The following is a 23,935-nucleotide window of genomic DNA, read 5'->3' as shown; positions in this document are numbered from 1 at the left end:
CACATCTTCATTATGTTCAAAAGTTTTCACCCCCTGGCTTTTAATGCAGTTTTTCCTTCTGGAGCATCAGTGAGCGTTTGTAATAGTTGCATATGAGTCCCTCAGTTGTTCTCAGTGTGAAAAGATGGATCTCAAAATCATACAGTCATTGTTGGAAAGGGTTCAAATACACAAAAATGTTGAAAAACCAAAGAATTTGTGTAGAACAGCAGGCAGTTTAACTGTTCAGGACAAACAAGGGACTCATGAACAACTATTAAAAAAAAAAATTATAAATTCTTTCAAGGACTACCTGTAAATGTCTTTTATGTGAAGTATCTTATTCAGGTCAGTACTAAATAAAAAATAACATGCATTTTGTATGGACCTTGGATTTTGGTAAAATAATTAACATTTTACAGATTCTGCAAGGTGCATGTAAACCTTTTTCTTCAACTGTATATACCCAGGTGAAAACGTCCACAATGTACTTAAAGTGCTCTATTTTTGCGCACTCATTTTGTACTTAATATACTAAAAATTATTCTTTAGTACTTCTTAAGAACATCTAAGTGTACTCAAATGTGCTACTTTTGGGACATTATGAATAGGAAAAAATAGGCTCTATAGTACACTTCAACGCACTATATGAAAGATGAGTTCAAATGTACTTCAAGTGGTAACTAAATACATTTTTTAATACAGAGATAGTATGATAAAGCACATTTTAGTTCATATTGTGGAGTCCCAAAATTGCACATTTGAGTATTTAGATGTTTTTAAGATTATCTTAAGGAGTACTGAAGAATAATATTTAGTATATTAAGTACAAAATTAGTGCATAAAAATGTACATTATGGAAATATAACCACAATAGCACTAAAAACCTTATTTACGTAAGTATCAGTCCACAAAGCATAACAGGCAATTTTGCTTCTATCGAGTTTTTATTGCTACAATACATTTGATGCTAACCTTGTAAACACTTAATTCCAGATGGACGTTTTCCCTTGACTCCCAGATGTTGCATAGTACCAGCCAATCAGATTGGAACCAGTGATTTTGGCTAACTCTAGACATATCTTGTAACGCAATATGCATCAGACAGCCAGTATACAGACATGCCGTCTGAGGCTGAGACTAAAGATGATCCATCACCATTTCATCCTTGAAACAGAGCACTTAACCTAGAGAGGACTGTCTTAAATAAGTGCACTGTAAGACAGTGAGGACAAAAGTGACAGCTAAATGACAAATTATTAATTATGCTTTGCTAAAGGACACCAGGACCATAAATCAAATCATTTACAACAGCTATATTTAAATATGAAGTAATTTCTCACAATATGATCTGCACACTACACTCTTAAAAACAAAGGTTCCTCAACCTTTCACATCCATGGAACCTTTCCACCTTTCCATTCCAATAATAGTCCTAGAAAAAGGTTCTTCAGATTATGAAAATGTTCCTAACACTAGAAAAAAAAATCTTAAAAGAATTTTCTATTGCATCGCTATGAAAATAACCATTATTTTTAAGTGTATAAAAGTTAAATGTAAATAATTCATTAAAAGTCAAGTAAAACTGATAAGACCACCTGTAAAAAGTAAGTTTGAAGAATGCAGACCTATATTATGCAGGGTCTGTAGTGTCTCAGAGTCATCCTTGTTAGCGCCTGCTGAAGCATGACAGATATATCAAAGCACATAGTTGGTTTCCTCTTCAGTCGCTGGGCCTGAGGGAGCACATTAGCATAGTTCTAATTAGCTCTTATGCCATATGCCAAAGGTTGAATATGCAGCTCAGGGAATATTTTCACAGAAACCTGAAAAGCTCCCTTAGTTATGCTACCCACTCTCAAATTTGAGCATATTCACTAGTATTGTGAATAGTCTTCATGAGACACTGGTATCTGGTATGCTATACGGCTGTTGAAAAGCATGTGCTTATTCGTTGTTTTCTATTTTGCAATTAATCTCTTATCTTAAACTGGTTAAAATCGTTGTGAATTGGTGTTTGTAACCCAATTTATTTCCACAATTTGACATTTTTGAGCGCCCAGCAGGACATTCAATGATAAGCATGACAATAAAGGTTCCAAAAGGCAGTTTTCATAGTGATAGCATAGAAGTACCATTTTGGATTCCCCCAAGATCCTTTGACTGAACAGTTCTCAGTGTTAAGAACATTTTGAGATTATGAAAAAACTTGTTCAATGGAAAGTTTCCATGCATGGATGTTAAGTGTGGGTTGATTTTAAACATTGGGATTTTATTAGATGGTGAAAAGTGGGAGTTACATACATGACTGGAGCCAAGAATGCAAGTTTGTGAAAACAATGGCCATCATGTGTGATTCCTGATGAAATTGCATTTATTGATTTTATGATTTATGATTCTCTCTATGCCATTCTCAGCATCTTTGGAAAAGCACTTTGGATAAGATGGGGAAAAAACACAATAGCAGTCAAAAGTTTTTGAACAGTAAGAATTGAAGTATATTATATAAGTAAGTTTTTTTTTCTATTTGAATATATTTTAAAATGTAATTTATTCCTGTGATTTCAAAGCTGATTTTTTTTTGCATCATTACTCCAGTCACATGATCCTTCAAAAATCATTCTAATGATTTGCTGCTCAAAAACATTATTATTATTATGTTAAAAACAGCGGATTAGAATTTCTTCAGGTATCTTTGATGAATAGAAATGCCAAAAGAACATCATATATCTGAAATAGAACTCTTTTGTAACATTATAAATGTCTTTATCGTCACTTTTGATCAATTTGAAGCATCACTGCTAAATTGTTACTAATTTATATATATATATATATATATATATATATATATATATATATGAATATAAAGATCCAAATATATATATATATATATATATATATATATGTATATATAATTATACTGACTCCAATTTTTGGATCTTTATATTCATCAAAGAATCCTGAAAGAAAAAAAGTAAATGTTTCAAAATGTTTTAAATATTAATATTAATAATAAAAATAATGTTTCTTGAACAGCAAATCAGCACATTAAAATGATTTCTAAAGAATCATGTGACACTGGAGTAATGATGCTGAAAATTCAGCTTCGAAATCACAGGAATAAATTACATTTTAAAATATATTCAAATAGAAAACTGCAATTTTAAATAGTAACAATATTTTAAAATTGACTGTTTTTGCTGTATTTTGGATTAAATAAATGCAGGCTTGGTGAGCAGAACAGACTTCTTTAAAAAACATTAAAAACCTTACTCTTCAAAAACTTTTGACTGATACTTGTACTTGTCTTTTATTCCTGACCAAAGGAGCAGCTATGTATGTCTTTCTCCCATAACTTAGCAATGTATTTCAGTTATGACGTTAGGAATAAGAATTAAATGCAAATACAACCTTTTTTGTTCTTTCAAAATTGCTGACTTGCCTTCATTTTGATGTTACCTCCCTTCCAGCTGTTACCATTCAATCTAAATGTGCAAAGCCAGACTTTTGGTCAACAGCAAGCACTCTGATCCACACTGCAGCTTATTTTGACCAACCTGCAAAACATTGTTTTTGCATGCCATTTAGGGGCAGCTTTATCTGAAAAAGAAGATAGCACAGTGACAGACAGATGCAGAAGAAATGCATATAGTAATGGCAAGACAGAAGAAATATGCATAACCTAGCAGTGGTTGTTTTATATAACTCAGAAAGCTGAATAGTTCTGCTCATGAATCTCTAGTTAACTCACTACCAAGTACCTTTGACAAAACATTTTAAAAAATCTGAAGCCACTTATCTGGCAAACCTTATCCAGTGATTAATGGTTCTTCACAAATGTTCATATCAATTTGGTACATTTTAAACATGAGTTGTTTCCAGTAAGACTAAAAAAACAAAAAGCTGCATTCCTGTCTAAGCCTGCAGTTTTCACTTCTTTTCAAACAGTATCAGACAGTCATAAAGTTCACTGATACTGACACCGTAAAAACGCAACTTTTTTATAATAAATTTTCCACTAACCAACAAGAAGACCCAAACAGAACATGGCATTTCAAAAGGACGTAGTTATGTCAGAGGCCCTGGTTATCCTGGCATGAACTAGACAGATAAATTAGAGGTAAAGAGCATAGACCAAGGATAATGTTACATGGACAGGTCTGTTCTACAAGGCAATCAGCCAGGAGTGAAAGGGGAGAGAAACACGGCCCCTGAAAAACGAATTACCTTAGCGTGACTGAAAGGGAAACAATAGACTAAGAGGGTGCAGATAGCTAGAAATTCCATTTTGCTTTGTCTAATGGGTCGATAACAGCGGATGGCCAAAAAGCAGCCAACAGGAGCGTGAAGAGAGAAACAACATCTGAGAGCATCATTTAGGATGGCTAGTCCTTCAAGTATGTGAACAAGCACTGTAAAAATAACTGGAATTCAACCACATTATTATGATTCCATTTGAAGAGAGAAAAGATATATATAGACATGTATATATATGTATGTTTACCCAAGACGAATTATCTCTCATTTTTAACCACTATAGAGACATCAGAGTCGGTGACAAATTCCAGAAGACCTGGCCGAGGTAAGGCTGCTCTCGGTGGGTTCATGAGCAGTGAATGGGCGCTGATGCCCTGGAGCTCACATCTCTAAAAATGTTGAAGCACATTTTTAAATACAACCGCATATTTGAAGTCTAAACAGTACATTCTCTAATAAACATTTTGTGACAAAAATAGTGTTATTTATAAAATTATAGTGGATGTGGGCATCTGCCATGAGAAAAAACGCAAGTGAAATAATACAAACGGTGAAACAATTGGAGTTCCGATATCATTAGAATATCACAATCCTCTCAGCCAATCAGATTTGAGGACCAAAACAGAACTGTTGTATAAAATATAACATAATATTCAGTTGAAGTCAAAAGTTTACATACACCTTGCAGAATCTGCAGAATGTAAATTATTTTACAAAAATAAGAGGGATCATACAAAATACATGTTATTTTTTATTTAGTACTGACCTGAATAAGATATTTCACATAAAAGATCTTTACATATTGCCCACAAGAGAAAATAATATTTGAATGTATAAAAATGACCCTGTTCAAAAGTACATACACTTGATTCTTAATACTGTTGTTATCTGAATGATCTACATCTTTTTTTGGTCTAGTAATAGTTGTTAATGAGTCCCTTGTTTGTCCTGAACAGTTAAACTGCCCGCTGTTCTTCAGAAAACTCCTTTAGGTCCCACAGATTCTTTGGTTTTTCAGCATTTTGGTATATTTGAACCCTTTCCAACAATCACTGTATGATTTTGAGATACGCCTTTTCACACAAGGACGACTGAGGGACTCATATGCAACTATTACACAAGGTTCTAACGCTCACTGATGCTCCAGAAGGAAAAACCATGCAATAAGAGCCAGGGGTGAAAACTTTTGAACAGAATGAAGATGTGTACATTTTTCTTATTTTGCCTTAATATCTTTATTTTTTTTTTTCATTTAGTACTGCCTTTCAGAAGCTACAAAAGATATTTACGTGTTCCCCAGAAGACAAGATAAGAAATTTACCCTGATCTTCTGCAAGGTGTATGTAAACTTTTGACTTCAACTGTAACTTTTTGGTAGACGACTATGAATAAAACTTTCAGTAGACAACTATGAGTTAGTTGAGAATACTGTACCACAAAGTCTATTGACAGTGTGGGGAGATTTTTTTTCACACTGCAATGCTTTATCTGAGTGGGCGCAGTAAAATAATAATAAATGAAATAACGGGTAAAAGTGCTGCTGTTCTTGGCAGTGAATGTGCAAAAGTGCCAGCACAGCCAGAAAGTAAAAGCAGAACGACAGGTGATGAGGCAGTCCTGCGTGTTTGGATGTTGGAAAGGCAAAGCGGAGGCAGGACTGTGGGAGCAGAGACTTAGTCAGATTCCACAAGTGCAAGATGAATCTTGTCTAGCGAACTGTGAAGATCGGAAAAAAAGCTGACTTTAACTGAATAAATGGTTGAGGGTGAGAAGTCTAAGCATGTTTGTTCAGACACAGTGAATGTGGAGAGCTTAATAAGGACATACTTTCACACCATCACAATCTGCCTGTTAAGCTACCCACAGTTCCAACAATTAGTGCTGATCCCGTGAGGCACAAAAATGCTGACAAACTTTCTCTATTTTGGACTTTTTCTCTCATATAAGAGAACATTTATGCTTATCCCTCTAATCTACACCCAGAGTATTGTCTATCTTGCAGATAATGTATGAAGTATCACAGTTTGATCGTTTCTGTTCAATGCCGTCAGCTATTTTCTGACCCTCAAAGGATTTTATTATTATATAACGCTCTTTTGGCTTTTAAATATGTTCATATAAGCACCTGAGGGGCAGTAGGTTGCGTCTTATATTCAGCTCGGCTATTATTCAGGTCGGCCTAATGGATTTGTCTCAAATGCCAGACAAATAAGTTCTTATAATTTTCACTATTATAGTGTCAAGTATCATGGCACAATGTTAATACCTCTGCACAGGGTGAACGTGCTGGATTGTATTGCATGGTGAAATGTATGGTAATAAATTGAGCTGGAATGGCACCGTCATTAATCAGAAGTAGCACAGTAGACGAGCCTCAGCGGAGAGAGAGATGAAGCACTTTGTAAGTAATGGAGGAGCTGCCAGTGGGGAAGATGGGAGGCTTTCAAGCCAGCCTTCCCCACATAGTCAGCAAAGATCAACAGCAAAGCAGGCAAAGTGCGACTGTAAGGGAAACAATTTCACTGAATTTACGCCAGAGAAAAGCATTCACAAATATATTGCTCAAAAACTAAAATTCAATTCAGTTCAGTTCAGCAAGATGTTTGAGCAAAAGCCTTAAATGCATTTTAGATTTCAGTTGCAAAATAAAATAAAATAAAACAAAATAAAATAAAAATGCATTTTAGACTGTTTATTTTTTAAGATAAAATAAATTCTTAAACATAAAATTAAATATTTTTTAAAATAAAATAAAATAATATAAAATAATAAAATAAAATTTTAGACTGTTTAGAATAAACATTTTAGATTTCAGCTGCTAAATATGATAAACTAACACTTGAGCCATCAGTTCTGAAAATATGGCAGATGCAGTTTGTTGAAAGATTTCTGGGCTGATTTTTTTTTAAAGAAAATAAAATAAAATACATTTTAGACTGCTTTTTTTAACATAAAAGAAATTCTAAAAAATAAAATTAAATATCTTTTAAAATAAAATATATAATTATTTTTAAAATAAAATAACATAAAATAATAAAAATGTAGACTGTTTAGAATAAACATTTTAGATTTCAGGTGCTAAATATGATAAACACACTTGAGCCATCAGTTCTGAAAATATGGCAGATGCCATTTATAGAAAGATTTTTAAATAAAATAATAAAATAAAATAAAATAAAACACATTTATTTTATTTTTTTAAATAAAAGAAATTCTTAAAAATAAAATGAAATATAAAATAAAATTTTAGACAATAATCATTTTAGATTTTTAAAAATAAAAAAATAATATAAAAATATAAATATAAAAAAGGTATTTAAAAAATAAAATAAAATAAAATAAAATAAAATAAATGAAATATAATAAAATTTTAGACTGTTTAGATAAACATTGCAGTTCTGAAAACATGGCAGATGCCGTTTATAGAAATATAATGGTTTTTTTTTTGTTTTTTTTTTAAAAAAAGACATTCTTAAAAATACAATGAAATATAAAATAACATTTTAGACTGGTTACAATAAACATTTTAGATTTTGAAAAATAAAATAATATAAAGATATAAATATAAAAAAATAAAATAAAATAAAATAAATAAAATATAATACAATTTTAGACTGTTTTAGATAAACCAAGCAGTTTTATGGAAGACATTTGGACAGCTAAAAAATAAAATAAAAAACTTTGAGTTCATGTAGTCTTCCACGAGTAAAATTAGGGTCTTTGGGTCAATAGGACCAACATCATCCTGAATAAAATTGCTGTTCTCACTGGCTTATCATCAAATATCCTCTTTGAGACCACCGTCTTACACACCAAATAACCATGGTAGATAAACCAACAAAGAAGAGACATTCATCTCTCTGAATGTAATATTGTGAGATGTGTTTGTCCTGCGTACTCACGCACACAGTCTTGCTCTCCTGGACGGGTGTTGTCCAAATACCACTTGACGGATGTGAACAGGAGACACTTGCAGAACTCTTGCCTGCCTGCCACAAATTCAGATAAGAGTGGTGAGGAATGGAGAAACAAAAGGAATTATTTTCCAATGTATCCTCCATTTCTTATCAATAACATACACCACCACACACAAGCATCTGCAAATGGGCACCAAAAACAAATACAATTCCCTGATGACTACCACACGGAGACTAACCAACATTTTAATTACACATGAATGTTCGTTTATTCATTGATTAAACTTAAACATGAAAAAGTAATGAGTTGCCATCAAAGAAAAACCTGCCCGGTGGTTGTCGTTAAGATACAAAACCGAATTGTGATTTTTTTCCCCCCTCTTCCCCAGTAGGTGCTTTTTTTTTATCATGCTGTTCTGACATCGCTTTCTGTCAGGCTGAGTAAGTGAGCTCGTAAGAATCTGCCTCTGGGGATAAAATCATCCATGGACAAAGCTGTAAAACCACAGATTAAATGCGCCACCAAATCCCTCCTGATTACTGTTTGTCATTAAACACTACATCTGTAACAGGTCTGCCAGAGCTATTACGAAGCTGAAGGTAACGGTGATGATTAGACAACGGAGATGTGTGACATGACGGTCAGTGTCAGGAGGTCTGAGCCAGTGAAGATGAGTTACAGACCCTGAGTTGCTTTGCTAAAGTTTCAGCAAATTATTTTCAGGTGGAGGAGGATGAGAAGTGCAGAGATGAGACAGGAGTGACAGATATAGGGGGCGTGATGCAGAAAGATGAATGGCTGTCTACAAAGCACTTCGGGAGAAGGATAATATGGTTGAGACGGACTCGGTCTCATTTTTCATGCTTAGGGAAAACAGCGGCAGTACCTCTCCCTCTGTCTCAGTCTCTCTGTATTTTCACACCCATCTGACTTTGCAGTACACGAGTCCTCAGTCGCTGCATCAATTAAAGGTGTCATTCACTGAAAATAGAGCATAACTTGGTATGAATCCACTGCATGTGTGTCACGCTTTTGTCAGAGCATCTCTTTATCACATGCTCGCTTTGAGTCATCCTCCAGCTCATCTAACTGACAAAAATCCACATTAGTTATCACTGTAACATCACAAGTCCTGGGTTTGTAAGATAGCATCAGGGCAAATTCACTCATTCTGACATCTTATTCACTAACCAGTATCGGCGGTAAAATGTGGAAGTCGCTGTGATTCTACACAGCACGAATACGCCTCTTTTTATGTAAATTAGGCTTATTATTTATAGATTGTGGCTTATTTACAAAACGCAGCCATATCACTGCCCACAGGCAGCAGGAGGTAAACAGAATTTTATTAAAAAGAGATGTTTGTTTGCATCTTATGGCAGCAGTAATTCATCAAATAAACATCAAAATGATGAAGAACAGTGCAATAACCAGGCATACACCCAGAAGTGCCTTGAAACACAAGTTTTTGGCCTTTTAAAGGGATCGCAATGGTGTAAAGTATGCCAGATTGTGATAGTCTGCTGTATTCTCCACAACTGTGCCCATTTTCAACAAGTTGGTATGGTTCTTTAGGGTCTTTATGAAATGTCTGCAACATACTTTGGTTAAAATTCCTCAATGGTTGTGTAAAGCAGCACCCTTTTTACCTTGCTCTTTTCACAGCAACCTGTTTCAGTGCATGGCTCTTTAAATGATAATGAGCTACTGCTCACTCCACCCCTCTCTTCCGTTTTTTGTCTATTCCGTGGCGCATTACCATCAAATACAAAACTAATCCACTGTGTCCTCAGTGGCTCTGATATTGGGAGAAAATGAAGATTCTGCATTTCTTACAAGACGTTGTTGTTGCTACAGCTGCTCGAGCGCTGAGAAAATAGTGGACGGCGTACAACTGGCGGAGGGCCGAAATATGTTAATACAGGACTTGATCATTTAAGACTGTTCAGGTTTTTTGGGTTTTAAAAAAAAAGGATTTCATGGATTTTTATCAATGTAGGTGGTTGTGTCCACACACTGCTAACACATTTACAGTTGAAGTCAAAAGTTTACATACACCTGAACAGAATCTGCAAAATGTTAAATGTTTTTCCAAAATAAGACGGATCATTTTTCATTATTTTTGTGTATTTGAACCCTTTCCAACAATGACTGTATGATTTTGAAATCCAACTTTTTACACTGAGGACAACTCTGATGCAACTATTACAGAAGGTTCAAACGTTCATTGATGCTCCAGAAAGAAAAACAATGCATTAAGAACTGGGAGGTGTAAACTTTTGAACAGAATGAAGATGTGTACATTTTTCTTATTTTGCCTAAAAATCATATTTTTTATTTACTAGTGCCTATCAGAAGCTACAGGAGATACTTTCATGTTTCTCAGAAGACAAAATAAGCTAAATTTACCCTGATCTTCAAATTCAAAAAGTTTTCATCCCCCTTAATGCACTGTGAGCATTTGAACCTTCTGTAAAAGTTGCATATGAGTCCCTCAATTGTCCTTAGTGTAAAAAGATGGATCTCAAAATCATACAGTCATTTTGGAAAGGGTTCAAATACACAAAAATGCTAATAAACCAAAGAATTTGTTGGACCTGAAGGATTTTTCTAAAGAACAACAGGCAGGACAAACAAGGGACTCATGAACAACTATAACTAAACAAACAAACAAAAAAAAAAACAAAGCTGTGGATCATTCAGGTAACAAAACAGTATTAAGAATCAACCGTAACGTAAATTTTTGAACAGGTTCTTTTTTTATAAATTCAACTATTATTTTCTCTTGTGGACTATATGTAAACATCTTTTATGTGAAATATCTTATTCAAGTCAGTATTAAATAAAAAATAACATGCATTTTGTATGATCCCTCTTATTTTGGTAAAATAAATAACATGTTGCAGATTCTGCAAGGTGTATGTAAACTTTTGACCTCGATTGTATATGCAAACACTATGTAAAATGAATTTTGCATCTGATGTCTCCTTTAAAAAAAAAAAAAATACACATTTTTGGAAGCATGTTGCTGTGTTGCCTAGATTTGCATAATTCCTTTAGTGAATTGGGCACTAAAACAATGCACAGCATGCAAATAAACTATAACCAGGCACACTTCATTCTCAGCAAATTCCTTCCTATACTTTAAGGCTGATAAATCCGTAAATTTAGACAGGATTCAAAGATGGATGAAACCAGGTTGAAAATTTTCAAGGTTGAATTGAACCTGGATGGACTTAATTGGTTTTGATGTTATCCGGCGCTACTTTCTCATTACTTTGCCTGGACTTTCTGTAGTAATCATCACTTCCTCCAGCTGCTTTCTCAACATTGAGTTTCAGCCTTATAATGTACTTAGATCACAGCACAGATAAAGGCCACAAGGGCTTGGGGGTTTTATTGCTTGATGAAATGAAAAACTGAGGCCTTTTCCCACTTGACTGACCAACACCTCCCCAATTTCACTCACCACACCAATCCCACACACACGCTATCTACTCATGCCAACCAGATCCCACTTTGCTTCTTTTTCTTCCTTTCAGAAACTTTAGAGGTTAAAGGGGTCGCTTCTCCCAGCTCATTTCTCAGCAACCATGTGCTTCCAATTGAATCTGGTCAAACCTGCGAAAAAGAGAGAGATAGGAGCTGCGTTCCAATTCACAGGGTCCCTACGTGGTGTTCAGGTATCTGAAGATGTTCACCTGCAACATAATGAAATAACTGCTGAGTCATGCACATAATGAGTTTTGGATATGAAGACTGGATATGGAAATGAATATTTCTGGTGGGTAAACTTCCCTCTAAATCGATAATGTGTATCATTTAAAAAATTGTAATATGTAATAAAATACTGCTAAACAGGGGAGTTTCTCTGAGGAGGCAAAGGCAGTGTCTCCCCAATAAAACTGGATAAGAAAAAAGCATAGTACAAAAATAAAACAGTGCAAATATTACAAAATATGACAAAAAGCATATAAATCACTCAGTTTGACGGTTTCACAAGTAAAACCGTCAAACAGCGTCACCATCAGGCAAAGTTACAGCGGGAGTCTCTCTTGCCTCCCCTGAGCCCATTAAGTTTTAACAGATCCCCTAAAGCGTGCCGTGAGTTTGTAGGGGGTAACTGAGAATGAATGGGGGAAAGTAATAACCAGTCAGGAAAGTCCCACCTCTTGTATTCATGTTCGTGAATCAGTCTAAATGAACAATATAATGATGTTAACGGGACGACTAATAAAAAACTAAGTAAACAACTCCCACACTTTGAGATATTACCACTTTTTCAAGCCAGAAAACATGATCTGTGTTTTTTTAGTGAGCAGTCAGCTTGTTAAAATTAGATCTCTGCGTCTGTGACCAGTGTTTACCAAGCTCTAATGACTAATGATCTGAAAAAAGGTTATTGTGAAAAAGAACAACTGTTTTTTAGTTAAATTAAAAACATATTGTTTAAATTGTTACTATCTTGAGTTGTTATTTTGGAATAAATGTAAAATGCCTAAAAACTCTAAACTGATGAGATTTATAGTTGGTTTTAATAAACAGAATAGCCTCTTAATTATGTTAATATAAAAATACAATATAGATTTTTACTCTGGTAGTGCAAGTAATGTTTATTTAACCAAGAAAACGGTGACTGGGACATGAATTTACATTTAATAAATAAAAAAAGTGAGGACTTTGCATCCTCATTTCAGAACACCACTGCTGCTAAATGCATTATTATGAATGTATTATGTATTATTTACTGTATATATAAAATGAATATTGTATGTTTACAGTTGAGGTCAAACGTTTACATACACCTTGCAGAATGTGCAAAATGTTAATTATTTTACCAAAATAAGAGGGATCATACAAAATGCATGTTATTTTTTTATTTAGTACTGACCTGAATAAGATTTTTCATATAAAAGATGTTTACATATAGTCCACAAGAGAAAATAATAGTTTACATGCACTTGATTCTTAATACTGTGTTGTTACCTGAATGATCCACAGCTGTTTTTTTGTTTAGTGATAGTTGTTCATGAGTCCTTTGTTTGTCCTGAACAGTTAAACTGCACGCTGTTCGTCAGAAAAATTCTTTAAGTGCCACAAATTTGTTGGTTTTTCAGCATTTTTGTGTCTTTGAACCCTTTCCAACAATGACTGATTCATCTTTTGACACTTTGACACTATGCAACTACTACAGAAAGTTCAAATCCTCACTGATGCTTAAGAAGGAAACACTATGCATAAGAGCCGGGGGGTGAAAACTTTTGGAATGTGAAGATCAGGGTAAATGTAACTTTTTTTTTGTCTTCTGGGAAACATGAAAGTATTAAGAGCCGGGGGTGAAAACTTTTGAACAGAATGAAGATGTGTACATTTTCCTTATTTTTCCTAAATAATGTCTTTTTTTTTCAGTCAGTACTGCCCTTCAGAAGCTACAGAAGATACATGTTTCCCAGAAGACAAAAGTTACATTTACCCTGATATTCAGGTATATGATGTCATCATATATAAAATTCACCTCTATGTAACTTAACATTTATTTCATGACTTTGCAGACTGCTCTTTTTCAACAAATTTAACCAAATAAGGCAAACATCTTTATAAAGTGAAATATCACTTGTTCCATATCCAAAGTCCCCTTTGTAATGAGCATATACGCTTTATACGAACTGGAATCTCAATTAATACACATAGATCAGAATTACATCTGGAGAGCATTTAGTTTGTTAAGGACCGGCTGACAGGAATCCCTCTCTCTGCTTTAATTAATTTTTAGTGTAAAGGCTGTCAATGATTAAAGCGATAATTTCTGCTGGCGAGGGCTTTAATCAGTATAATGGTTCATTAATGGCTCGATCCCATCTGCCCAATGCTTATGCTGGCAATAACCTTCACATAAACCTTTAAGCATAGCTGCTCTGTATACAAGACGTCCTTGAATCACAACTTCGGTTGTAAAAAAAAAAAAAAAAAAAAAAAAAAAAAGTTTGAGGCCATTAATTCCAAACTACCTTCTGTTTACATCAGATTCAATGCTTTTGGTAAAAGAACAGCTTGTTAAAATTGTGTGATGCATTATGAATACCATGCATTTCGAGTCTGCTTTTACACTGGTCGATAAGCAATACATTTAGAAATACATACACGCGCTGAATGAGAAGCCAGCGATGCGTGAAGCTCTGGGTGAAATCCTTGCACCTTTCAGATATTGATTTCCCAAGAACAACAGGCTTTGGAGCATGATAGGTGAGCCCTGGAGTCCTGCATTAATCATAAATTCAGAGGTAAAGTTAATGCAATGCAGAACTTGAAAAAAATAAAACTTCTAGTCTGACAGAACATAATGCACTCCAGAACATCTAGTCTCCAGTGTTTAATAAAAACAAATGAGATATTGCCGTGCTACTAATCTAAACCTGTCTAAAATGCAAATACTGTGTCATCAGGGAGTTTAATTTCAGAAAGGCCTGTATTCTGCTCCATGACTGCTTCCTCCCATAATACCATCATTCCATGTAATGTGAAGAGACATGCATTTATGCCTCGTATTGTAGGACAGTGTCATTGTGACAACACCGGACCTGTCGGAGCCCTTACATGGCACTGTAACCCTAGCCAATTAAAAATCCCATTTTATCCTCAATAACGCTTTATTATGGATGGGTGAACTCAGCCTCCTCTGGTTTACACTGTCTATGGAGTAGGTGCATACTGACTGTTCAAATGAGGCTTGAGTTCTTCTATCGGAGCTGGCCAGCTGGGTAAAGAGAAAGCAGAAGCGATTATCTTCAGCCAAAGTTAATGGAACCAACATAGCAGAACAGGGAATACTCTGTGTGGAATTAGGATGACAGTTGAGTTTAAACATAGTTAACCTTTAACAGTTTTGTGAGCTGAGATGTCTCATTCGGTTAGTTCGCAAAAAGATGCATCCGTGTTGAACCCCAAGTAGTGTTGATGAAAAAATAAGGTTGCCTTCCTTATTTGGGCACCCTTAGGCCATGTTCACACTTGGCGTCTTTTTTGAAACTGCCATCGTCTGTCTTACATTCTAATCCTATGGAGTAAACCGTGTTTTCCTGAGCGTTTTTTTAAATGCCACCGCCGGCGTCTTTTTCTGCAGCTCAGAGCGTCTTTTCAAGTTGAAAAAGTTCAACTTTTCTGAAAGAAACGCCCTACGTCAAGCGCCTTTTTGACAGCTGACCAATGACAAGCGAGTAGCCAGAACTGACGTTTCTAGAACAGCAAGAAAAAATGAAGAAGATGCTGGTAGATAGACTTTTATTTTATTGCTGTGAACCGACATTCTCCTCCTCGTTAACTTCAAAAACCGACGCGCGGCTCCGATAGCCATGTGGGCAGTGCGTCGACGTGAACGTCGTTGCGCTTCGGGCGTCCCTTTTTCCAGTCCTGACTCACAGACCCTTCCAGATTCCGTCCCCCTCTCTCTCTCCCACTCTGCTTCCTGTCTAAATACTGCCCTATCAAATAAAGGGCAAAAATGCCAAAAAATAAAACACCAGCGCAAGAGCGAGCTTCCTCTTTTCTTAACATTCATACGGTTGCAGCTGTTGTTATAGCAACAAAACAGCCTCGGCCGCAATGCTGGCAGATTTTTTATTTTATTTTTTTTTTTACTAAAAAAGCGCCCTTGTCAACTTTTTCTTGTCAAAAAAGACGCCAAGTTTGAACATAGTCTAAAACTGTTTTATGTATGCTGCGCCACTGACTTAAGAACTATGACTATCTATTCATAATAGTTAAAGAAATTGATTTTGAAATGGATATTCAGCAAGAATGCATTAAATTGATCAAAATTACATTGCAGTGTTCAAAAGCTTGGGATCAGTAAGACTTTTCTTATGCTAATCAAGGCAGCATTTATTTGATCAAAATAACAGGGAATAAACAGTAATATTGCAAAATGTTAGAACACTCTAAAAAAAATGCTGGGTTATTTTTTAACCCAAATGCTGGGCTCAAGTTGTTGGGTCATTTTATTGGGTTATTTTTTATATTTTTTACCCAGGTGCTGGGTTTTTTTTTTTGTTGTTGCTGGTTCATTATTTAACGCTGGGTTATTTTTTCTTCCCAATCGTTGGGTGGAGCCTGTTTCCGACAAAACAACCCAGCTGCTGAGTTACAGTCAGAGCACAGGCTTTTTGAGTCATCTACAGGAGAGAGCAGTTTTCAATGCCGTTGATTTGGTGCACCTCTTCAGTGAAATTATGGTTTGTATACATTTTATTTAATTTATGAAGTCTTTACTGTGCTGTAGATTATTTTATGCAACACACAGGACGAGATGTCAGTCAGCTGCGTTAGCAGTGGTCACTTCGCATGATGGAAATGCCTTTTGCCTTGCATAAATTAAATAGATTTTTTTTGTTATAGTACTGAGTTTAATTTAATTTGATGTTAAAATATTTTCTCTAATGTCAGTACTGTTTGTTTATGGGCAGGTTTTGGAGTCATGGCATCTTTCAGCTATGAGTTAAACGCAAGGCCGTGGTCTGAAGTTTGCAGTTACCCTGGTGATAATCAGCCCTTAACCGGCTCAGATTTCGATGACACACCAGCACGAGAATTAGCGCTATTTCTGTAAGAAGCAATTGCAGAGAACGGTTGAATACACTACATTTAAAATGCTACTTTTAAATTTTGATTATTGCTGTTGCCTCTTTGTGTGTTTTTTTTTATAAGCTTCAGTCCATTTTAAGCCAGCAATATAATAATTTTTAAACAATAGTTGACTTAAATAAAACAACCCAGCATGTTTGGTAAAAACATTTAACCCAACCAGCTACGTCAAAATAACCCAGCATGTGTTCTGTCCAATATTTACCCAGCGCTGGGTTGCCAAATCACCCAAGTTGGGTTGTTTTTAACCCAGCATTTTTTAGTGTGTACAATATAAAATAAAGGTTTCAATTTTAATATACTTTAACATATAAATTATTCCTGTGATGCAAAGCCTAATTTTCATCAGCTATTACTTCAGTCTTAAGTGTTACATGATCCTTCAGAAATCAATATATATATGGTGATATGGTGAATTACTATTATTATTATTTAATTATCTATGTTGGCAACAGTTGTGCTGCTAAATAGTTTTTGTAACCTGTAATACTTTTTTTTCAGGACTCTTTGATGAATAAAATGTTAAAAAGAACAGCATTTATTCAAAATGTTATTTTATTCTAACAGTATAAGTCTTTGCTATCACTTTTTATCAATTTAACACATTCTTGCTAAATAAAAGTATTAATTTCTTTAAAAAAAATAATAATAAAAGGAAAAATAAATATTTGGAACAGTAGTTTATATAGTTGGAAAATATTTCTATCTTAAATTTTAAATGCTGTTCTTTTAAACTTAACTTTATCAAATAATCCTGAAAAAAGGAACACGGTTCCAAAACAAATATTAAGCAGCAAAACTGTTTCCAACACTGATAATAAATCAGCATATCAGAATGATTTCTGGAGGATCATGTGACACTCAAGACTGATGCTGAAAATTCAGCTTTGATCACAGGAATAATAAATTAGATTTTAATGTATATTAAAATAGAAAACATCATATTTTACATCAGAATAATATTTCACAGTATTATATTTTCCTGTATTTTTGACCAAATAAACACATCCTTGATGAGCATAAGAAACATTAAAAACATTAATAAATCTTACTGATCCCAAACTTTTATATATATATATATATATATATATATATATATATATATATACACTGTAAAAAATTTCCCTGTAAAAAAACAGTAATCTACTGGCAGTTGTGGTTGCCAGCATCTTACTGTAAAAATACAGTGTGCTACTGTTTTTGAAATTAACAGCAAAATGCCGTTTTGTCATCTACAGTATACAACTGTAATTTAGCAGCATATATCTGTTAAATTACATACTACACTGTAAGAAAAAAATTCCCTGTAAAAAAGGGTAATCTACTGGCAGCTGTGGTTGCCAGCATCTTACTGTAAAAATACAGTGTGCATATACATATAAGCAGTACAAAAACTGATAATAATAAATATTTTTAACCAAATCAGCATATTAAAATGTCTTCTAAAGGATCATGTCATACTGAAAACTGGAGTAATGACTACTGTAAATTCAGCTATTCAATCACAGAAAAAAAAAAAAAAAATTAAAACATATTAAAACAGAAAACAGTTATTTTAAATTGTAATAATGTTTCACACCATTTCTGTTTTTATTCGTACTTTTGATCAAATAAATGCAGCTTAGTGAGCATAAGAGACTTCTTTTCAAAGCATTTATTTTTAAAAGCATATTTTTAGAAGTTACACTATAATCATTTTGATTTCATAGTGTCTTTAAATTGCAACACTTAAAATGCATTTGCTATTTTTTAGTAGTACAGTAGGAGATCTGATTCAGCCATCCAGCAATTATCTGCATCTCAGAATAGAAGTAAAAGCTTAGGTGGAACCAAAGAACACAAAACTGGGGGAAATTAACTCTTAGGAGTGCTTTGAGTCATGAAAAGAGCAAACCTGCTGAGCAATCACAGCATGGGAGGCATCGCACACGGCTTTCATTAAACGGCACACGCTCGTATATTAAGAGACCTCTGGACCGTCGACGCTGAAGGCACAAACCTGCTGAGCACAAAAAGCATCTCAATCAATACTCTCCTCAGAAATGCCTCCTCTAGATTTTCAGCCGAACGTCTGCTGAAGTGTTTTACCTAACTAATGGATTCTTTCCGGTTCTGGCAGTCGTAATCACTACGCAGATTGGTAACAACATAATTTATATCTCATTATACTGTTTCAGATGCTACTCATTAATCACAAAGCTATTCAAGTGAGAACCAAGGATGAACTCCAAGATTTTTAGCGTAGATTTGTTAAATGGAGCAGAATCTCTTTATGTATCTCCCACTATCACCACGAAGAGGAATCATTTACTTGACATCCGTTAATACCTGAGTCAGGAAAACCCTTACACAGGAACAAAGCTGCTCTCTCCAGCCTTCTGTTTCAACACGACATAATCCAAGTGGGTGGATAAATCTTGCTTTGAGCGCTCGTCTATTGTGAGACGGCTTAGTTATATATATTTTGTACCATTGTTCTGATCCAATCTGTGCCAAAAACAAAATGATGTGAGGGGAAAGCAGAAATACTGCATTGATTGTCCTCGTACAAAGGATGCAGTTTACGTCTCCCAACAAAAGATTCAGTGACGTGGTGCTTTATGAGAAAAACAATGCAAAAACGGCAGTGCGTTGAGTTCACACACTTAAGTGGGAGTTCAAAATCACAGGATCTTAGAGTTTGGCACACAGAAACACATTCTAGTAAAACAAAATAACAGTTCCTCGAGAGACGATTCTCACAATATAAATAGAAAATAATACAATAGATGGATTGTTCCACGCACAGAAAGTGTAAAATGCAATTATCACCTTTACAACTGATATTTTCCAATTTAACACAAGCCTGGCAATAGCCTGTTTTTCTGTTCTTTCTGGTCCATTTGCACATATCCTGCTGTGGAGAATACGGATTTTTGGAAAGCTAGAAATGCATGGCAGGTTGCTGACAGAATGCCATTTGATCCTGGCATATGACGGTATTCCTTAGAGAGAGGAATACAGGCGACAGTGTAGTGGAGCCAGAGACAGATGAGTCTTTTGAGGGGTCTCGCCTCCCACTTTCGCATTGGGTGGGGGTGACTTGTGCGAGCGCACACACATGGCTGTGTGTTATTGATCTAATATGATGCTCAACCCACTCATAACAGGAAATGGAACTGTACTCTGCTGGGTCACAAATAATAAGCCAAAAAAACGTGTCGATGTTTGTGCTAATATATTGCAGCAATAATAATTTGCATCGAATGAGGCTGGGTGACTGTAACGTGTGACGGAACGTTATTATGAATGCGCGAGGAGCAGAAACACGGTCTTAATAATTCACCGTGCTGTGCGTATTAGTAACTAGAAATACATCTCATTCTTCACGGACATGCTATAACTGATGGTATCATCAATCTTCATATCGGCCTCTGCTTGAAGATCTTAATTAAAATGCGCAGCCTTACTGTCGAGTTTGAAAAATACAGATTTTGGAACAAGGATTTTAGGATTAAATCAAAATCTAAAATAGAAACATGCGGTTCTCTGCGAGGTGAGCGTGATAGTGCTTATCTACAGTCGCTGTCACTTTGGAGCATGAATTAAACCTTTTTTCTCTGCTGAGCAAGGGAAAACTGTACTTTTCCTAGAAACTGGTTAGAAAATGCTGATGTTTTTGTACCAAACAGGGCGTTCTTTGCTGTTTTTTTAACATTACAGAGACATCAGCTCTGTTCCAAAACCTAATGAGCTAGCTCGCTACCTGACAGCATCTTAACTGAAATGGAAGCTCATTTGAAACGCTCTGCATAGCATGCATCATTCAAATAGTGCACAACCACAGCAAAAGCAATACACTCCAACTCCTGAACGACTGAGTCTTCAGTTAGTTCATTTTAGTGAATCAAAAGCATCCAGCACAACCAGTGTAGTCTGATTCCTGAAAGAATGATTCTAATGAATCAGTTCTTCATTGTGAATCAAACACATACGCAGAGACCAGCATATTCTGATTCATCAAAGAATAATTTGGTTCTTTTAAAGAAATAGTTCACCTGAAAATGACAATTCTGTCATTAATTACTCACTCTCATGTTGTTCCAAATTCGTAAGACCTTATCTTCAGGACATAAATTAAGATATTTTTGATGAAATCCGAGACCCTGCTTACACTGTTAAAAATAATGGTTCTTTATTGACATCGATGGTTCCATAAAGAACCTTGAACATCCATGCAACCTTTCAAATGCAGAAAAGGATCTTTATCATCGAAAAAAGTTTTTTAGATTTTTAAAATGTTCTTTAAAATGGTTCTTTTAAGAACTGTTCACCGAAGGGCTCTTTGTGGAACCAAAAATGGTTCTTCAATGGCATCACTGCAAAAACACCCTTTTGGAACCTTTATTTTCAAGAGTGTAGACAGCAACGCAACTAACAAGTTCAAGGCCCAGAAAGGTAGTAAGAACATCAATAAAATAGTCCATGTGACATCAGTAGTTCAACCTTAAGTTTATGAGGCTATGAGAATACATTTTGTACACAAAGAAAGAAAAAAAAATAATGAGTTGATTCAACAGTTTCTTCTCTTCTGTGTCAGTCTTAGTATTCTCATAGTTTAATAAAATTATAGTTGAAACACTGATGTCACACAGACCATTTTAACAATGTCCTTACTATATTTCTGGGCCTTCAACCTGGTAGTCGCATTGCTGTCTATGCAGGGTCAGAAAGCTCTCAGATTTCATCAAAAATATCTTAATTTGTGGTCCGAAAATGAATGAAGGTCTTATGAATTTGGAATGACATGAGGGTGAGTAATTTTGGGTAATTGAGGGTGAGAACAGAATTTTCATTTTTGGGTGAACTATCCCTTTAAGTGTATCAAACTCATACAATCATAGTTCAGTTCTTAAAAGAATTTGCTCTTCTTGGTAAACACTGAGACCAGTGTAGTCTGATCCATGAAAGACTAATTTGGTTCTTTTTAGTGAACCAAAACACGTACCACTGCATAACCAGAGTAATCCAATTTCCAAAAGAATGACTGTAATGAATCAGTTCTTTCAAGGCAACATGTAGACCAGTGTAGTCTGACTCATGAATGAGTTATTGAACAAACACATACAGATTAAAACTTACAACTGCAAACACACCAATTATGATAAATATAATTATAACTATAAAGTAAAAAACTGCTGTCATTTTAAAAGAATAGCAGAGTTCAAACAATAACAACAGAAGAACAAAATTGCTGCAATTGTATTGATTTCTTTCCAGCTGAGAAACAATAACAAAACCTTACTACTTTAATGCATACTATGCAACTGAACATAACTGAGGTGTCTGTTTAAAATAAAAATAATGTTATTGTTTGTTGGTGTGGATGCTAATTTTGTTAATTTGATCTTAAGTAGCATGGGTATATTTGTAGCAATAGCCAAAATCACATTATATGGGTCAAATTTATATTTTTAAAAAGCCAAAAATCATTAGGATATTAAGTGAATATGAGTAAATTTCCTACTGTAAATATTTTAAAACATAATTTTTGATTAGTAATATGCATTGCTAAAAACGTCAATATGACGATTTTCTCAATATTTTGATTTTTTTATGCACCCTCAGATTTTCAAGTAGTTGTATCTCGACCAAATATTGTCCTATCCTATCCTACATCAATGGAAAGCTTATTTATTCAGCTTTCAGATGGTGTATAAATCTCAATAAATAAATAAATAAATAAAAAGACCCTATGACTGGTTTTGTGGTCTAGGGGTATTTTTACATTTACAAGTTGTTCAAAAACAATATAAACTTTTTCCTGCTGAACACAAAAGATATTTTGAAGAATGTGTGTAACCAAACAGCTGATTAAATTTCATAGTATGAAAAAAATATAATTTATTTTGAATTACTGTATCTCTTTAAGGCTCAGATCAGTAGTCACTGACTAGTTGTTCACATTACAATGTGTAGCTAAACACGTTGTTCATTTTGTAGTATTGTACAAAGTAATTACTTTATAAACAAATTAATTTGTTTTTTATATTGAGGCCAAATATTTCCTTCTAAAAAACACGAAAAGACACCAATGTCATAATTTGGCAAGTGAATTGCATTTTGATTCTCCAAATATGTATTCATTACAGATACTAAAAGAATCAAATATGGAATCGTTAAGCAACAGGAATTGTTAAAAACGATTGGAACTGGAACTGTTAAATTATTCAAAATTCCCATCCCAAAGTGAGTAAACTGAAGTAACTGAATTTGAATGACTAACCCTTTAAAGGTTCTATCTGAACACAAACTATTGCACTTCAGAGTGCCGTCAATGGGCACCATGCAGCACAGAAAACAAACAAACCGAATTCCAGCCTCAATTGCTGGTGTATCAACATGATCACTGCACTCTCAACTGTTCACAGCTGCTGGTACACAGAATTTCCATAATACTTTACACCACTACTTCTATTATCAGGACGCTTCCAGAGAAACATCTGAAATTGAGAATGAGGTTTCAGAGCTAATGGTTTCGAAATGCCGAGATTCTTGTGCAAATTTAATGAGCATGTGCTCTGTCTGTTCTGTAATTGGCTGCTGTTGCAATTTTGAAACCCCACTCGCTCAACACCTCTGGAAGATCGCCATCAGTCACATTCTCTCGTAAACCAAATCAGAGGCGCATGAGAGGGAGGAAAACACTCAGTAAAGCATCATCTCTGATTGAGCATAATTGTCCCTCGCTTGAAAAACGGCTTTTGACAGTAAGCTATCTGTGCTACACAGCTGCGGTGCTCAAACGCCAAATTTGGCGTCACAGCACACCCTGGGCAGAGCCAGACGCCTTTGAGTGCTTCAGAGATATGATGTTTCAGTCTAAAAAGTCATGATCAGTCTTTCTGTCCCAGTCTACTGACAGACAATCATTTGTTGGTGCATTCAGAATGGACACCAATTAAAATCAAATCAGATTGGCTGGAAATGTTTATTTCAAGGTTTTAATGCATTGTATTTCTTACCTGTAAGTTCAGAGGGAGATGTGCTTTGAAAATGCATCACCACTAACGAAATAAAACATGAAAGAGTCAGCCTAGTCAACAAATTTGACAGTAGTATTGTGTTTATTTATCTTAGAGAGACAGTTCACCCAAAAATGGAA

The sequence above is a fragment of the Labeo rohita genome, chromosome 20 (genome assembly GCF_022985175.1).
Source record: "Labeo rohita strain BAU-BD-2019 chromosome 20, IGBB_LRoh.1.0, whole genome shotgun sequence".
Classification (NCBI taxonomy): domain Eukaryota; kingdom Metazoa; phylum Chordata; class Actinopteri; order Cypriniformes; family Cyprinidae; genus Labeo; species Labeo rohita.
The sequence above is the reverse complement of the archived record's forward strand: the minus strand, read 5'-3'. Positions refer to the sequence as shown.